We start from the raw sequence: 18715 nt of genomic DNA on the forward strand, positions 1-18715 counted from the left end.
CAACATTTTCCCATTGTTCTTTGAAGAAAACTCAAACTTTTACCACACCCAATAAGGCCCTGTATCATCTACCTACAACCCCCTTACAGCTTCATCTGACCCATCGTCCTGCTCAAGCACCACCTTCTAGCCACACTGGCTTGCTTGCTTTTCCTAAAACATACCTACTTTGTAGCGATCTCAGGGTATCGTCATGTGTTCCCTTTTCTGGGAATGCTTTTCCCTCACAACATTCCAGGGCTGGCTCCTTCTCATCAGGTTTCAGTGAAATATTCCTGTGATGGTTAATTGTATGTGTCAGCTTGACTGGACCATAGGATGCCCAGATATCTGGTTAAATATTATTTCTGGGTGTGTTTGTGTGTGTGTGGGGGGGTGTTTCCAAAGAGATTGGCTTTTGAGTTAGTAGACTGGGTAAAGCAGATTGCCTTCCCCAATGTGAGTAGGCACCATCCAATCCATTGAGGGCCTAAATGAAGCAAAGAGGCAAAGAAGGTTGAATTGGCTTTCTAATCTGTTTAGATTTAATGACAGATTGACTTTATTTCTGGTAGTAAAGAGAGCACTGACAGTTCACGGAGTGAACTTGTAATAGAGATACACAAAATATCTGCATTGGATACTCCTACTCAACCACTTGTAAGAAGTAAGCAGTTGAACGACTGTGTATGTGGTACTTTCTAACATTTTTGGAAAACGAATGAATATAATGACATTGGTTGGCAGCTCCTAACGTCTCTGAACAAAGTAGTAAACAAAGAGGATGAGCTCAGAGATTTGAATTCCCAGCTCAAGCACTGTATAATGACCTGAAGGCTTCTGTTTGAGCCCTGAAGGAGACCCTTATCTCTAGTAGATGCAGGGCTGAGATTGCTGAAAATCCAGAATTTCATCCTGTGACTGGCTCAATTACACTGTATGTTGAACTCTCACCTTTGCAAGGCGTCTACTGTATAAGTGAGGGTATGGATTGGGAAATAATCAGATCCTGTAAGTTCCCACATGTGCAGAGACCCTGATGAAGCTGGGGACATTAAGCCCCTAAGTTCTGATGAGTTCTCTCTGCTAGTGTAAGAGATCTCCCTACCCTGAGTGGAAGTGGTCTCCCCAGCCCACAGGAAGTAACTTCCTTGCCCTCAGCAGAAATGGCCTCTCTACCCCAAGTGGTGACAGCATCCCACCTCCAGTGTTACTGGCCTTTCTTTCCACTTCCCGCTGAGGGGATTAACTGTATAATGCCTATCCTGAAGAAGGTGCCATGCTAGACAATGCTGCTTCTCCTCAGGACGCACCCTCACCACTCCTTTGTTTGTTTGTAGACGACTCAAGTCCTAGCAGGGTCCTAAAGGCAAGGTACAAAGTGAGACCTATAAGGAAATACTCTACTATTTAAAAGAACTCTTTGAGTTTCCTAATTTATACAGAGAGAAATCCAGGGAACATCTGTGTGAATGGATGCTAAGAGTGTGGAATCGTGGAGAAAGGAAACTAAGGTTGGATCAAGCTGGATTTATTGATGTGGTTTCACTAACAGAGATTCTGCATTTCATGTTGTAGCTGAGGCTGTTAGAAAGGGCTCTAACAATTTGTTTGATTAGTTCAAAAGGTGACCCACAGTGAATGAATTGAAACTGCCCAACCTGCCTTGGTTTGATGTAGAGGAAGGGATGGAAAGGGTTAGGGAGGTTGGAACGTTAGAATGGATTTGTCATTTAAGACCTCCTTCCCCACATTGGGAGGGTCCGGAAGACCTAATTTTCCCCAATACTGTGAGAAATACATTTGTGAGGGGAGCCCTGATATCGTTCAAGAGCTCTGTAATTGTTCTCTGTAGGTCAGACCTCACAGTGGGAACTGCAGCCACTGATTTGGGAAACCCAAATATGATGGGAGTAATTGGATGCCAGGGTGGCTGGGGCCAGGTGGCGGCACTCGACAGTGATGGCAAGGTGAGCATGGTTACTGTAATGGACAGCAGAATGAAAGCAGCAATCAGAGTCATCTGACTCATGCAGACCTACGGAGTTGACAAGTTGATCATAGTGTTCCTAGAAATCAAATAGGAAGCCTGATAAGTGCTTACTTGATCTGTGTAAGCAGAAAAATTCTAGGTCAAGTGAACCAAAGTCTAAGCTGAACCATAAAAACAGACTCATGGCCCCTTAATCAATTCCCAGACTTGAGCCAAACCCCTTGCAAGAAAGGGCAGCTGAATTCCCTTGAGGAATGCAATGGACTGAATGTTACCAGCCCCAACCATGTGACCAGTCACAGAAATGAAGGCTGTTATTAAAAAGAGCATTTCCTCCTTAATTTGTTATGAATACATTTGTGTGTGTATGCATCAAATATCTTCATTTCTTTCCTCTTATTCCTTTATCATATAACATAAGATGTATTGATATTATATCATATTGTTTAAGTATTAATTTTATATCATAGTATTAAAGTTACAAGATATCAAGGAGAAGAATAACATCACTTTACCTCCTCCTCTGGGAAGGAGATTAAAGGGTTTTCGGTTGTAGGCAGGATAGTTACATCATGTTAGGCAGAATTATAACCTTGTTATTTTTTTTAAGGTGTTATTTATTTATTTATTTATTTATTTATTTATTTTTGAGAGAGAAAGCATGAGTGGAGGGGAAGGAGCAGAGGAAAGAGAAAAGCAGACTCCCCACTGAGCAGGGAGCCCAATATGGGGCTGGATCCCAGGACCCTGAGATCGTGACCTGAGCTGAAGGCAGATGCTTAACCAATTGAGCCACCCAGCTGACCCATATATTCTTTATTTGCAAATTAAGTATGATTTATGGAGATGTATATGCTGCCAGGTTGACAAGAAGTGTACTTGGGATAGTTAATTTTATGTGTCACCTTGACTGGGCCTTGGGATGCCCAGATATCTAGTTAGACATTATTTCTGGGTGTGTCTATTAGGGTGTTTCCAAAATACATTTCCATTTGAACTGGTTGACTGAATGAAGCAGATGCCCTCCCCAATGTATGTGGGCATCATCCAGTCCTTTCAGGACCGGAATGGGACAAAAAGTCAGAGAAATTCCATCTTTGCCTGACTGCTGGAGCTGGGACATCAGTTATTCTTCTGTGTTTGGCTCCTGGTTCTCAGGCCTTCAGATTTGGACTAGCTCTCTGGCTCTCAGGTCGTTGAACTATGCCACTGGCTTTTCAGGGTCTCTGGCTCGAAGATGGCAGATCATGAGATTTCTCAGCCTTCATAATTGCATGAGCCAATACCTATCATAATCTCTCTTTACTATCTTCTATCTATCATCTATCTATCTTCTATCATCTTCCTTATTGGTTCTGTTTCTTTGGAGAATTCTGACTAATACAATATTCTAGGAGAGTTTTCCCTTTTTTTTTTAATCTAAACTTGCCCCCACCCTTTTTTTTTTTAATCTAAAGTTGCCCCCACTCCCCACATCACCACTCTGTCACATTACCTTATTTCCACAAATAAGTTCAGGCAAATTACTTAGCCTTTTTATGCCTCAGTTTTATCATTTGTTAAATGGGAATAACTGCAATACTTCCCTCATAGGGTTGTAAAAATCAAATGAGTTAATATATGTAAACTATTTTGGACATACCTGGATCATATTAAACACTACATAAGTTTACTGCTGATAATATTATCATTGTTGATATTATTATTGAAATGGTCAAAGTGCTCAACTGCCTAAAAGTACTTTGTGCATTTATTTGTTTGTGTATTTATTTTCTGCTTCCCCCACTGGAGAGCCATGAACTTGAATGCCTTGCACATTGCTGTGTTCCATCACCTAGAATACTGCCTGGCATTTTTTGAATGAATGTGTGTATAAGTAAATAAACACAAGAACTGATAGTGACACCATTCTGAGCCTTGATTTATTTTCAGAAAAAAATGATCAGAGGCGTGTAATTGGCATGATTGTAAAAACACAGTCTTTCATGTAGGTGGTAGAATTCCTTGACTCCTGCAACATACTGAACACTGGTCCTTCCTGAGTGCCAAGTCGCTGATGGCCAGGTGGCCTCGATTGTCAGTAATATGGTGGCTCAATTTAGCTTCCACAGTGAAGTCTAAGTTGTGAGAACTGGTAGTTTATACTCATAGTGAAGAATGAGCCCAGACATAGAACGATGAGCTTGGGGATTTCTGAAGCAGCCTGATGCTTGGGAGTCCACTGCCTTGGGACATACTTGTTCTCCTTAATGAAGAGGCTCCCTCTGCAATGATTACCTTTAGTGGAAGAACTTAGAGTAGTCCTGGGGAAGACTTACAACGTTTGCTTTTTTAGTGGTTGTATTTAGAGCAGATGTATCATCTATGGCAAGACCTTATCTTGAGTTCACCTGTCTTAAACCTGAGAAGTTGCTCAAGAAGGTGATTTAGAGAGGCCCATTCCCATACATTTCATTTTTCATTTAGACCCCTGATATGTCAGAAGATGGAAGGGTTCATGAAGATTTCCTGCAGCTCACCCTCTGTTGATCTGGAAAATCAATTCCTTCTCTCTGCTGTGGGCTTTTAGAGGACAGACTGCCTGTCTTTCTTACCATCGCATAGTGAGTATTTATACAGGGCCTAGCACTGAATGATACCTATGGATGAAAGAAGGATTCTCATTTTCAGGAAAATATCAAATTAGATATCTGAAATCCTAGAAAGCAGGGCCTTGGTGAAGTTCTGTGGGGTTCTAGAAGCCAGAAATTCTGCATAATCTCCCTTTCTTTCTTTGCAATTCCTCCGAAGGAGGCACTGAACAAAAAGAGGTCAGGCTTTGAAATCTGATAGACCTGGCTTCAGGTCCTGACACAAGTTAAATGACTACTTAAATGACCTTGAGGTAGCTACTTAACCTCTCTGGGTTTTCCATCTATAAAATAGAAATTAAAAATGATGCCTGTGAGGATTAACGGAGATAGGGTATGTAATTTTAGCTCAGAACGTGGTACCTACTATGAGTTAAATTATTGGAAGCTATAGAGATGAGTCTTGTAGAGTGCTCTTTGTTTGCATATTATCAGCAAGCAGATTAAGGGGCAAGATGTATGTCTACAGCAGAGTAGGATTCGGTGTGGTAACAGATTTATTGCTGGTCTTGGGCCAGAACTGTGTTAGGAAGAAATGGGTTTGGGCCCAGAGGCTGGAGCACTGTGCTGTTGGATGTGTAGTGAGGAAATGGGGCATGACAGTATAACAACAGAGAAAACAATCTGTGGAACCCAGGATGGTTGGGGAATTTTATTGGGAGTGATATCTGGGTCTCTGTCAAACTACTGGAGAATCTCTCTCTATTCTTCACTAAGTATCTCCTTTTTAGAGGAGAGAGAGAGAGAAAAAAAACAAAACAAAACCATGTTCTAAGACCATTGAATTAGAAGAACTTGGCAGTTGGCTGATTTTTAAACTAATGATTAGTATATTCATCGTATTAAGCAAGGCCACTGGGTAATGTCTGTTTCTTCTTATATTGGGTAGATCATATATTAGAGAGTGAACCACAAGTTAGAATTACTGGTCTGGATTGATGAAGGAAAGATGAATCATTAGATAAAGGGGTGAAAATTAAAGAAGAAGTAATTGTGAACATGAAAGAGGGGACCATAGATGAAAGGGATAGAGCCAGGTATCTGAAATAGAGGGGATGGTGTTATGTTGTGGGCAGAGAAAAAAATGAGAGCTAAGCCTTCAACAATAAAAACGATCCAGGCTTTATCTTTACATGGCTAGAGCATACAACTTTAAGACCTCAAGAGGAATAAAAATCCATTTAAGAAAGTGTCCTCTGGCACAATAATAGGCTGATGCCCCTTGAATGGTTTTGTAATATGTGTGTAGGCGAGAGAGTAATTTGGCAGAAGGAGGAAGAGTTAATCTGAAAGAGGAAATTTGAGGTTAGAAGAACATGAAGGCCAATCATTCATGATGAATGCAAAGGAAAGAGCAAGATTTAATAATGAACCAGGGGGACAAAGAATAAAGCTAACATCGGTGACTATGTACCACCCATGAAGCCCACTATGGCAAGCTTTTTATATCTGCCATCACGTGGAGTCACAACCTTTGAGATGAGCCCAGTGGTTGGCCCCATGTAACAGGGTAAGTTGGTGGCTTCGAGGTGATGGGGCTGGGAGGAAGGAGAGTTGAGGTATGCATTTGGGGCTCTCAGAGACACAAGGTCATGTGTTTAAACTATTGAGCAACAGTGCCCAAAGGGTTGAGGAAGGGAGGAAAATCGGGAAAAGATTGGGAAGGAAAGGTACAAAGAACTTTGATGTTAAAGAATCTTAGAAGGAAAGTAAGACACAGCAAGGAATAAAAAGAAGAAAGCATTTACAAAGGAGTAAGGAAATTAGTGTTTACTGATCAAGTTGAAGACTCAGCTGCATATATATCATCTCTTATCACCCAAGGGCCCCTTGAAATAGATAGGCATGATTTCCATTTACACAGATGAGGAGTTAGAAATGCAGAGAAGTCACCGTTAATCACTTAGTTGGTAAATACCAGAGCCAGGATTAGAACCGCTCTGGGCAGCACTAGAAAGCCCACAGTATTTCCATTCAAGCAGCTGCCTTGGGAAAGGAAGTGCCGAGACTGGGTGTGAGAGAGCAGAAATGGCATCTCCTTCGAATGGTGGGCTAGAAATGCAAATAAAACATGACTAGAAAGCCAAAAAAAGGAAATGAGAAAGCGAGGATGACAGGGTGATGATTAGGCTCACACCACCTGTTTTTCCTTGGGCCAAAGAGGTCTCTCTTAAAGGCTGAGTGAAAAACAAAGCAACCGAGTGGCTCCGAAAGGCCAACAGAGACTCTTCCCTCAGCTGTCCCATGAAATGCTCAGAGACATTGAGGCATGTGATTTGAAGAAACTCCAAACTGTGACAAGAAAGAGATTCAAGACAATTGGCATACTGCTGGCTACAACAGATGTTTCACAGAAAACAATAATTTTAAAAAGGTATAAATACAGAGTAGCTCAGAAAAATGCTCTAGCGGTGGTTGGCAGGAAGTACGGTTACGATACGGGATAGAGAGAGACATAGATGGGTATGAAAAACAACCCTCCGAAGCTGGTAGAGGAGGTTTTATTATCACCACTTTGCATACAAGGAACCCGCGGCCCATCGAGTTTGAGGACTTGCTTGTGGTGCCTGACTCTAAATCTAGAGCAATTACCACTGTGCCATTTTCATGTCAAGAAATGTACTTCTAATGGTGAACTTGGGGTATCAGGTAATGGGGGAAAGATTTTTGAGCAGGGCTCTTTGTGCTCTCCAGGTAGCTCTTTTTAAAAACTCTCTGGCTTTTAATAAAACAACCCTACTTTCCAGATGAATGCCATTCAGCCCAGTCATGCTTGTGCAGGTTTGGGTGGTGCTAGTGTTTTCCAGGTGTGGCTTCATAGAGAGCCTTAACCTTGTGTTGGCTAATCATTAACAAAGGTGGATGCTGACTTCACAAAATGATTGCGGATTTCACTGAGAGTCCTTTTGTTTGTGGCTGTCCAGGATACAATGATCCTCTGGAAAACAGTTCTTTGATGACCAGCTCAATGTCATTCATGGAAGTAAGCTGACTGTTGCGAAGTCCAGCCTCAGCCCCGGCCCTGGAGTCCTTGTTTCACACTTAAACATGTCTGAGTCAAGTGGAGTGAATTAATTTTGGCCGGTTCAGAATAGGATCAGCTTATTTTGGCCACAAAAATTCACATTGGGTATATTCACAATTATCAATGCCATGCTGACCCACTTGAGCTGTTCAGATGACTAATTTTGCTTTTCCTTTAAGGAAATCTGGAGAATGGAACCTCTCACCCCCCGATTTCTCTGGTAAGGTAAATAGAAGATAGTAGAAATCATGGTCAAGGTGACTTTGAAGGTCACTGTTGAATGTCTGTAGACATTTCGTGGCTATATTCTATACCCCTGCTTCATTCCACTTGGATAAAATAAATATTCCCCCAATTATTGATAAGACTAAATGGTTCAGTGGCAGCATGGCAACCCCAAATCACAGGACAAAAATCAATGCCTTGACTACTATCGAGGCTCCTCGTGAAGAAATCAGCTATTTCCTGAGTACAGACAGGCAATGTGCTTATTTCTGCTTTTAACACATTTTATTCAGAATTCAAAGTATTTTTACAAGAAAAAGCACACGAATCTCATTATCTACCTTCTGATCTGTGATAAGGTCATCAGAAAGGGGTAGTTTATCTTTTTTCTTTGCTCAAAATGTCAAATCCAGAGCAACTCGAAATGGAGAATAGCTTTTGTTTTAGAAGGTAGAAAACATGTTTGTTTTAATATAACAAAAGACACAAGTAGGATATTAATTAGTAGCTTGATGTGGGAGAAGGTGTCTGGAATCTTCCCCACCTTGCTGTATTCCCTTCCTCCCTCCCTTCCTTCTTTCTTTTCTTTCCTTCTCTTTCTCTTCCTCTCCTTTTTTGGCCTTCCTTCCTTCCTTTCTTTTTTAATTCTCCTATATTTGCACGTCTTTTTCCCTCCTGCTGTGGGTCTCCTGTTCCCCAGGACATGGCCCAGTGTGAGCCCACTGTGCCCAGGTTCTGTAAACAGACACATAACCTTCCTGGCCACGGCGGACAGCCTCGGACCAGCTGGTCAGGATAAAGAAGGTGCAACGGCTTAGAGCACCTTCAGGCTCTGAGTGACAGAGGCTTCTTACCACCTGCGTCACACGCTCTGCTGGGAGTCCCTCTAACTGCTCCTTGAGTCTGAAAGGCACTGGCAGTTCTCTTTATAACCAGGACAGGCAGATAGGATCCTGGCTAAGGGAGGCTGGACAGAGGGTAGCTAAACAAACAAAGGTGAGGAGTCCCAGCAGCAGGACTGCTCCCAAAGCTGACCATTGCAACATAGTTTTTTATGTCTCCAACTCTGATTCGCCTGCTGCCACACAATGGCCTCTTTAAAGCCAAGTGTTGTGAGATTATTCTCTTGCCGTGGACATGACATTGACTCTACCCCATGCCCACCTCTGGACGGTGTAGGCCATAGTGTGCCCAAGCTCAGAGGCACGGGGGAAGATAGCTGGGTATCTTCCATTTCAACTACAGGAGCCTGTTAGGAACTAGGTTGGGCCACACCCTCCTTTGTTCTATTGCCTTTAATTAAGACCCCTCATGGGCACAGCAACCACGCGACCAGCTCTGGGGTCAGGAATGGCACAGCTGAGGGCTGCACTGCTCTCCCTGCCCTGGGCCTGGTCATACTGGATGGGGAAGGAGGTGGTGCTAGCGAGAGTGCAGAACCCGTCCAGGGGGTGTGACATACAGACTGACAGAGGACAGTGGGGCTGAGAGGTCTGCTGCTGATGGGACATGCCCTGGCTTGGAGCAGGGGTCTTATAGGGCAGCAGAGAGGTCCCAAAGCTAACTCTCTGTCCATAGAATTAACTGACTCAGTCAGGCAGGAGTGTTGCTAATACCTTAAACAATGGGCAGTTAAAATGAGGAAATGGGCATAGACCGCACAGAAGTCCAGGCAACATGACCAGGCTAGAGACTGGCCACCAAAGGAAGATTGGGCATAGGGGGGCATGGTGTCCTGGGGTCAAGTTGGATGTGTGCGTTCAGGCTGGGATCCCCTGGAGCAGGTAGAGCAGTGTGGGGGCGAATGCCCAGCTGAGCCACATTTGGTTCTGTCTTTCTGGATGATTATAGGAGCTGTTCCGGGGTGGTTCAAGTTTCAAGAAGCAGGGTCCATTCTGTCCCCATTCGTGAGGAGCATGTCTATAAACACAGAAGGGGCTGATATGCGGACACAGGAATAGAGACAGTGTTTGAGTATTCCTGTCCAGAGGACAGAATCCCAGATGGAGGCAGAATTTACAAAGAGACAGACGGCTGAATGAGAGAAACACGTTTTCTAACCTGCCAGCGGCCACAGATGCTCCCTGAGTGGTATGCTCAGTACCCAGCACAGTGCCTGGAACACAGTTACCATTCATTGAGTGGACTGCCTTTGCTCAGGATTGCTTGCTAGAGAAGACAATCCCTCTGAAAGGGTCTGGGTGTTGGAGGGGATTGGCCTGATATCTGTCCCCTGATGAATATGTGTAGGTGATCCTGCAGATCTGAGTGGACCCCTTCCCTGCAGCACTACCAGGAAAGCTCACTACAGGTTTTGAGACGTGCAGAAGGGGTGGGAAGCTGAAACTAGGTCCCCCCTCATCCCGGGATGGAGCGGGCACGGTGGTGATGATCCAGGTGGCAGAGAAAGGTGGAATTCCATTTTGAAAGAGAGAACCCAACAGCACAGTATACATCTCGGTCATGGACAGTCATATTTGATCAAGCTAAAGAAAACAGAAAAATTATTTTGTGTATAAACGGACACTTGTTTTACATTCCTCATTTACCTTTGGTCCCCAAATGGTCTTTTAACGTTCAAATGAGCTTCCACTTTATTTTTTAAGTCAGTTTACTTTGTTTGTAGACTCAAGTAATCACTGCTACCGAAACGCATAAATAACATCAGTGTATTAGGTCATAAGAGAAATTACTCTGCTGTTTTACAATAGTTGCCAGAGCAAACTCATCATTACATCCGATGCTGTCAATCATTTTGAGAAATTCTGCAAACAACAACATTCCGCATCAACGCTATAAACACAGTGGCTCATTTTGTTTCCTTGATGAAAAAGGGAATGTGTGAGGTTTTCCTTTATAGGCACAACTGGTCTGTGGCAGCGTTTGAACTGTTTTCCTTCCTGATTTATAACCTGCTATCACCTGGTTCCCTCCCACTACCTTTAGTGCCACCACCCCGGTCAGAGGGCAGAGCCCCTCTCATTATGGCTCATCTTACTGCAAGAGCCTTATGAAGGTCTCTCTGCGCCTGCCCTTCCCTTCTTCAGCCTGCTTCCAGGCTCAGTCCCTCTCTCCTGAAAGTCTTTGCTTAAATCTTTGTTCCCAGTGAGTCCTGCCCTGACCACTCTAATTCTGCACCTTAGCACTCACCCCTGCATGCCTGATCTCCCTTCATCTGCAATCTTTCTTTCTCATCACTTATCACTTCTTAACTTACTTTAGGATTTACTTATTTATTCTATTTGTCATTTATTGTGAGTGTTCCACTAATAGCATGTGAGCTACACAGGGAGGGGATTTCTGTTTTGTTCTTTTGCAAGTACTAGAATAACATTTGGCATGTGGTAGGTACGCAGTACAGACTGTTGAATGAGTGAGTGGACAAGTGCATGGTTTTGGTGCATATTAGTTTACACAAACCTTTATCATCCTTCCGTGTGACAGACCACTGGCCAGTCCTTTCGTTCATCACCTCATTTGTTCTTTGAGCACCTGTTGCTATCTCATTTGATTATCTTGTATGCAGACATCAAAGGCTCCTTTTTTTTTAACTTGAGAAAAATCACGGTCATATTCATGCCTATAGTTGTGCTTTCTTTTTATGATTCATCCAGTTCAATAGGGCTTCAAGAGAGCCTCTCAGCCAGGTCCTGCTTTTAAGCAAGTAGAAAATCCAGAGTTTCCAGCATGCTTGCTCTTCTCATCCCCAGTGGACTATTGGAGCTGAATTCCTTCTGCTGTAAAACTTGTGACTCTCTTGCTTTAACTTAAGCCCTGAGTTTCTTATTTATTCTCTCTAGACAGGGGTAACTGGTAACCAGACACCTTTTTCCCAAAAGCCCTCCATGGAGCTGAAGAAAGTAAAGCTAATCCTTAGCATTCTGGTCTAGAGATGAAACAGCCCCAATATCATTAGTCTTTCCAAGGGAACTTTTTTTTTTTTCTGAAAACATTTTACTTTAACAAGTAGATTTCAAAAGGCAGCACAGACTCTACTGAATGCAACAGTTCACTACAGCTCAAGCTTAAAGTGGTGAACAAGGATTGCCTTATGAGGCAACCACTGTGTAAGTTGGTTTGAAAGAGTTTTGCTTGGTTCAAATGGTAAAATGTTCATGGCAGAAGGAGAAATCCCATGAAGATACTATAAAAATGATCTGAAAGCTTGGGAAGATGAGTTAATGTTATCTGGAAAAAAAAAAAAAAAACATCCAAATGAAGTTAAGAGAGTAGGAGGATGTTTAACTACAGTGCACAAAGGGGATTAGAAGAAGAAGATTAGGCAGAATCAAATACTGTCTGCTTCAGTGTGTTTGTGTGTGTGTGTGTGTGTGTGAGAGAGAGAGACAGAGACAGAGAGACAGAGAGAGACTGCTAACCAAGAGAACAAGAAATCCTGAGGCCTCGGATCTTTGGAACTTAGAATGTAAATAGGGCCATAGCATGGAAAAATTGAATGAAGTCTTAGTAGAGGGCAAGTGTAGACCTGAATGGACTGAAGGTTAAGTGTGGGGAGGAGAGTGACACACAGTGTTGTCCTTAAGAAGGCAATTAATACCCTCTCTATGGCAGATTGTAACCAAGTGTTAAGGTCATCTGAAATGGCTTGAAAGTACTCAGAGTAGGTAGATTTGGGTGAATACCAAGCACAAGAATAAGCGAGAAAAAAGTTTTTCTATTCATTGTGACAGTGCTCGACTGTAAGTGGGAATCTCTGTCACTCAGAGATTTATATTTCTTTAAATACAGATATGCTATATATCATATCTTATAACATTGATAAATCATTGTGCCTAACATCCAACAAAAAATATAATTAAACTCTACTGTGCTAAGCACTAAGACCACCAGGTGAACAAAACTAGTCTCTGTTTTCAAGAAGCTTAGAGGACAGAGAAATATTCAAATCATAGCATATATCATTTGAGCAGCTGTTTTCGTAAAGGATTTGAAGAAATAAAAAACAGGAGTGGGTGGCCTGCACATGAATGGAGCTACTCTTAATTCTCAGGTCTGTACAAAGCCCAGTGAGCAGGTCACTCCATTGAAAGTCATGGCGGCGCCACCTACCAAGAGTAGGTACCTGAACTGAAGACATAGTTCCTGAAAAGAATCAATCACTCCCTTGAGTGGTGTTCCTCAAAGTGTGGTCCAGAGACCAACCTGCATATGAATCATGGCACAAGCTTGTTTAAAACACAGATTCTTGAGATCCTTCTCAAGAACTTACTATCATATTTGCAGAGATGAGTGCTGGAGTCTTAGTTTTAAAGCATCTTCAAGATGTACTAAGGCATTGTTTCAGAATCATGCTTTTTGGGCTTAACACAGAATGATTTTTTACACACCTGAACCTATGACAGGATAGCAAACATAAAAATATCCTAAATTTATATTGGCTTTCTTCCAGTGATGCTCCATTATTGATTTAATCCAGTTAATTGTCAAATGTTATCATATGATCTTACTGATATGTGGAATTTTTTTTTTTTAAAGATTTTATTTATTTGAGAGAGAGAGAATGAGAGATAGAGAGCACGAGAGGGAAGAGGGTCAGAGGGAGGAGCAGACTCCCTGCCGAGCAGGGAGCCCGATGTGGGACTCGATCCCAGGACTCCGGGATCATGACCTGAGCCGAAGGCAGTCGCTTAACCAACTGAGCCACCCAGGCGCCCTGATATGTGGAATTTGAGAAACAAGGCAGTGGATCATAGGGGAAGAGAGGAAAAAATGAAACAAGATGAAACCAGAGAGGGAGACAAACCATAAGAGATTCTTAATCTCAGGAAACAAACTGAGGGTTGCTGGAGTGGAGAGGGTGGGAGGGATTGGGGTGGCTGGGTGATGGACACTGGGGAGGGTATGTGCCATGGTGAGCGCTGTGAATTGCGTAAGACTGATGTATCACAGACCTATACCCCTGAAACAAATAATACATTATGCGTTAATAAAAAAATAAATAAAAATCAATTTTAAAAAAAAGAGAAAAAAATGTTAGCCCAGGTTCCCTTCTACTGTATTGATGCCTAACCAGTCCTTTGCAATGTTGCATTTGTATTCTTTGTTGACTTTTCTTTTCCCTCTAGGTATATCCTTTTGTATTTGTCCCTATTTAATTTTTTTAAACATTTTTTAAATTTAAATTTAATGAATTACCATATAATGTATTATTGGTTTCAGAGGTAGAGGTCAGTGATTCATCAGTCTTTATAATACCCAGGGCTCATTACATCACGTGCCCTCCTTAATGTCCATACCCCAGTTACCCCATCCCCCACTCCAGCAGCCCTCAGTTTGTTTCCTATGTTTAAGAGTCTCTTATGATTTGTCTCCCTCTCTGTTTTCATCTTGTTTTATTTTTCCCTCCCTTCCCCTATGACCCTCTGTTTTGTTTCTTAAATTCCACATATCAGTGAGATCATATGATAATTGTCTTTCTCTGATTGACTTATTTTATTTAGTATAATACCCTCTAGTTTCATCCATGTCGTTGCAAATGGCAAGATTTCATTTTTTTTTTCATGGCTGCGTAATACTCTGGTGTGTGTGTGTGTGTGTGTGTGTGTGTGTGTATAAATATATATATCACATCTTCTTTATCTATTCACCTGTCAGTGGACATCTGGGCTCTTTCCATAGTTGGTAACTATGATAACATAGCTATTGTGGACATTGTTGCTATAAACATTGGGGTGCAGGTGCCCCTTCGGATCACTACATTTGTATCTTTGGGGTAAATACCCAGTAGTGCAATTGCTGGGTTGTAGAGTAGCTGTACTTTTTGAGGAACCTCCATACTGTTTTTCAGAGTTATTTGTCCCTATTTAAATTTCATCCTATTAAATGTCCCTATTGAATTTCATAACTTTTGACTATTATAAAACATAGATTTTTAATAAGATTTTTTAATAGCCAAAACTATTTTGAATTGAGCTCTTTTCTCTGCAGTATTTATTAACAGTCCCACATGATTTAGATCAGTCACATGCTTACTAATCCCACATTTGATTTCTTCTCTCATTTGTAAGGTTGCTTTCCCTGCTTGTACTCTCTCTCTCTGACAAATAAATAAATAAAATCTTAAAAAAAAAAAGGAGGGGGGATGCCTGGGTGGCTCAGTCGTTAGGCATCTGCTTTTGGCTCAGGTCATGATCTCAAAGTCCTGGGATTGAGTCCTGCATTGGGCTCCTTGCTCAGCAGGGACCCAGCTTCTCCCTCTGCCTGCAGCTCCCCCTGCTTATGCTCTCTCTCTCTCTCTGACAAATAAATAAATAAAATCTTTAAGAAAAAAAAAAAAAAAGACAAGCAAACCCCCTTGTAACTCTCCTCCCTGGGCTGATTTCTGTGGAATACCACTCTACTCATTAGTCACCCTAAGCCATGAGTAACTTCGGCCTTAACTCCTTTCACATTCTCATAAAGAGAAATGACCATTTTCTTTGTGTTTAGTTTATTGCCTGGTTTATATAAAAATCCCCTAAAAATATTTAGAGCATGGGAGAAAATATAAAGAAAAGTTCTTGAATGAGTAATTTTATTTGAAAGATTCTTAACTTTTAGTTGGAATAGAAACAGTAGATGTACGATGTACCCTCTCCATATCTTAAAATTAAGAACTAATTTAGAAAAGCTCTGGCAGATGAGATAAACTGCCACAAATCTTGGGCCCCGATTTCCATCTATGGAGAGCTGGAGAAAGGGTTTCCTCTTTGCAAAGAGTTCACTGCCCTTCTTGCAAGTCCTCTGGCCTTCAGAACATCTTGTAAATCTGCCCCTTCTAGATTCTGAGAGCAGGAACTGTAAAGCTGATATTTTAATGCACCATGTTTTAACTGCGGCTGCTTTGTTGTATGTATCCTAATTGAATATTTTCAATTTTGTACTTATGGCCTGAAGCAATCTAATCATCCAGGATACAATTTAATAAATTGAAAAAAAATTTTGTAAATGTACAGTAATGAATGGGACTAATTGCCATTGTGCCTCACACAGTGGAATGCAACCAGAAGATGCTTAATAAATATTAATTTATGATCATGACAGTTAGCCCTAAAGGCAGGGAACATGGTTTTCCTTTTTTTCTGAGTTACCATCCAATCAGAGAAAAGGCACTTTTATTCTTCGGTTTCACAATCCACAAAAGGAAATAGTTCTTGTTCCTCATTATCAACCCAGGATAGAGAAAGAAATGCAGAGGGATTAATTTAATAATTGTCTTTGTGTTTGAAAGTGGCGGCTGGCCAGGTGTTCTCAGGCTCAACTGAAGAATTAGAATGAAATGGGTTTGAATGGGCAGATTAAGGGGAGATGATGAAATCCTGGAGTGCCCCTTCTCAACCCCTTCTAACTTAGAGCTTTTCTTGCTTCAGGTGGCTGAAGCAGATGACCTTTTGTATGCTCTTGTCATCCTAAATCAATCTTAAGAAAATGGTTACTGTCCGGAGGTAATAAACTGCAGAATGCAGTTCTTCTGCGTAGTCACTCAATAATTGCATAATGCAGGAGGAAAACACTGACTATTTAAATGGCTGAACTCAGAAATTTAACAACCACGAAATAAGGTTGAAGGTAACCATCCAAATGACCTGCAGAGGCCTGGCTGATGGGGCATCCTTTTTTTTTTAATATTTTATTTATTTATTTACTTGACAGAGAGAGCACAAGCAGTGGGAACAGCAGGGGCAGAGGGAGAGAGAGAGAAGCAGCCTCCCCATGGAGCAGAGAGCCTGACCTGGGGCTCAATCCCAGGACTTTGGGATCATGACCTGAGCCGAAGGTGGACGCTTAACCGACTGAGCCACTCGGGCGCCCCTGATGGTGTATCCTTTGACCCAATAATCCCTGGACTCTAGAGCCAACCCTAGGCTGGCTGGCCATGTCTAGGCTGCTGCCTATTTTTGTACAGCTTGTGAGCTAAGAATGGTTTTTACATTTTTTACATGATTGGAACACAATAAAAAAAACTAACATTTCATGACCCATTAAAAGTGAAATAAATGCAAGTTTGATTGCACACATATCAAGTTTTATTTGAACATAGACATGCTCATTCATTTACGTATTGTTTATAACTGCTTTTGTACTACACCAGCAAGGCTGAGTAGCTGAAACAAGACCATGTGACCCGCAGAGTCAAAAATGTTTGCTGTCTGGCCCTTTGCAGGGAAAGTTTGCCTTTCCTGGATCTAGAGAATCTATCCAAAAAGCAGCCCACAAAATGTGGAATAAGCTTATCATCACAGTGTTATCTATAATAGGAAAATTGTGAAAAATATAGATGTTCCCCAACTGTACAGGTGTTTATTAAGTAAATTGTGGCATATCCATTCAATGGAACTTTTCAAAACCATTAAAAATAAAGGCAACGACTATCTACCAATATCAAAAAGTAAAATGCTTATATTAGTTAAATTGGAAAAGAAATCAGAGCACAAACTTGTATGATTCTAGCCTTTACTTAGTCCATTAATTAAGTTATCTAGTAACATTTGTTGGGGGCTAGAATATATTTTTTAAAAGATTTATTTATTTATTTTTAGAGAGTATGAGTGGGGGTGGGGCGTGGGCTGGGGTAGGAACAGCGGGAGAGGGAGAGGGGACGCAGACTTCCCGCTGAGGATGCGGGACCATGAGAGCATGACCGGAGCCAAAACCAAGAGTCAAGCGCTCAACCAACTGAGCCACCCAGGCACCCCTGGGGGCTAGAATATTATTGAGGCATATATCATATACATGAGAGGGGAAAAACCACCTCGGAAGTGTTTACAGTGAGTTGGTAAAAGTGATCAATTTTGCTGATTATTTTTCTCATCTGTACTTCTATTTTTTTCTGTGTGATGTTTATTTTACTTCCATATTAAAAACCTTCTCAGAAAAGATTAGGGAAAACATCAGAGCGCCAGAGAGGATGAAAAACAGCTCTCCACAAGACTGACACTACCCGGTGGGGCACGCAGAGGACCCCTGACCCTAGGGACTATGGCTTGTTCTGCTCCAGCGATTCCTGCTTGTATCTCCTCTTTTGCCACATTTCTCTTTATAAAAGAAAAGAGCAGGCCTCTCTTTAAAAATTTCCCTGCTTTCTACCTCCACCAACTCAGGGAGCCAGGAGGTATGAAAGACGGTCCCTCCATCCAATAAACATATAACAAACGTATTTACAATCAGTTGGGCCATCTGAGCAAACCCCAACTCTTTCTCTGAAGAGATATAATTGCCTTTCTGTGTCCTTCACAACCTATGAACTCACACCAGAGAAGATTGAAGTGAGAGTTTTTTCTGAACTGGAATTGGTTCTGGAGCCTGGATACTGGATACCATGTTTCTTCCTCCCACCCCCTAATCAGGAAGATGACCATTAATCACATTACATTTCAGTCTTTAAAGTAATACAGCATCACTGTTTCTTAATATTGCTTTTCAATATTTCAAGACATATAAGGATGAAATTAGTAGCAAAGGCAACATATTAGTAGGATTAAAAATGTGACTAGCACAAAACACTGAAGGGCATTAAGAAATTATTACGTGCATAAGGCATCCATAGAAAGACAAAGAAAAGGAGTTTAAAAAAATACCAGAATGATCCAAAGAATGATCCACCCAGCCCAGTGGCCTGAGGCGGTCATGGCAATGATGACCCAGTGGGAGTAGCGGACAACCCCCGATGGTCGTTCCACATGAGTGAAATAACATCAACATTCGCAATGGTCCTCCCTCCTTATCTTTGGATACAGTTCTTAGGCTGATCAGAGACATCTATGTAGGGCCTGGAAACGTGAATTAAATCTGATAAGTATTTCTTGGGCACCAATAGCATTGGGATTAGAAATAACCGAGGACAGTGTTGTGTTCTGGCTAGCA

The 18715-nt window shown here is 41.8% G+C and overlaps 1 long non-coding RNA gene across 1 annotated transcript in view; it reads left to right on the forward strand.

The window, feature by feature from the left end:
* LOC148163723 (uncharacterized) overlaps positions 1–16771 on the forward strand; it is a 46941-nt gene extending 30170 nt beyond the window's left edge. The window contains exon 3 of the long non-coding RNA XR_015768767.1: positions 16505–16771. This is a non-coding gene — a long non-coding RNA (uncharacterized LOC148163723). The remainder of the gene's footprint in view (positions 1–16504) is intronic.
* The last annotated feature ends 1944 nt before the right edge of the window (positions 16772–18715 follow it).

Source organism: Eumetopias jubatus, unplaced genomic scaffold (genome assembly GCF_037043125.1).
Source record: "Eumetopias jubatus isolate StellerSeaLion01/CBP00866 unplaced genomic scaffold, mEumJub1_p1.0 scaffold_8, whole genome shotgun sequence".
Lineage (NCBI taxonomy): Eukaryota > Metazoa > Chordata > Mammalia > Carnivora > Otariidae > Eumetopias > Eumetopias jubatus.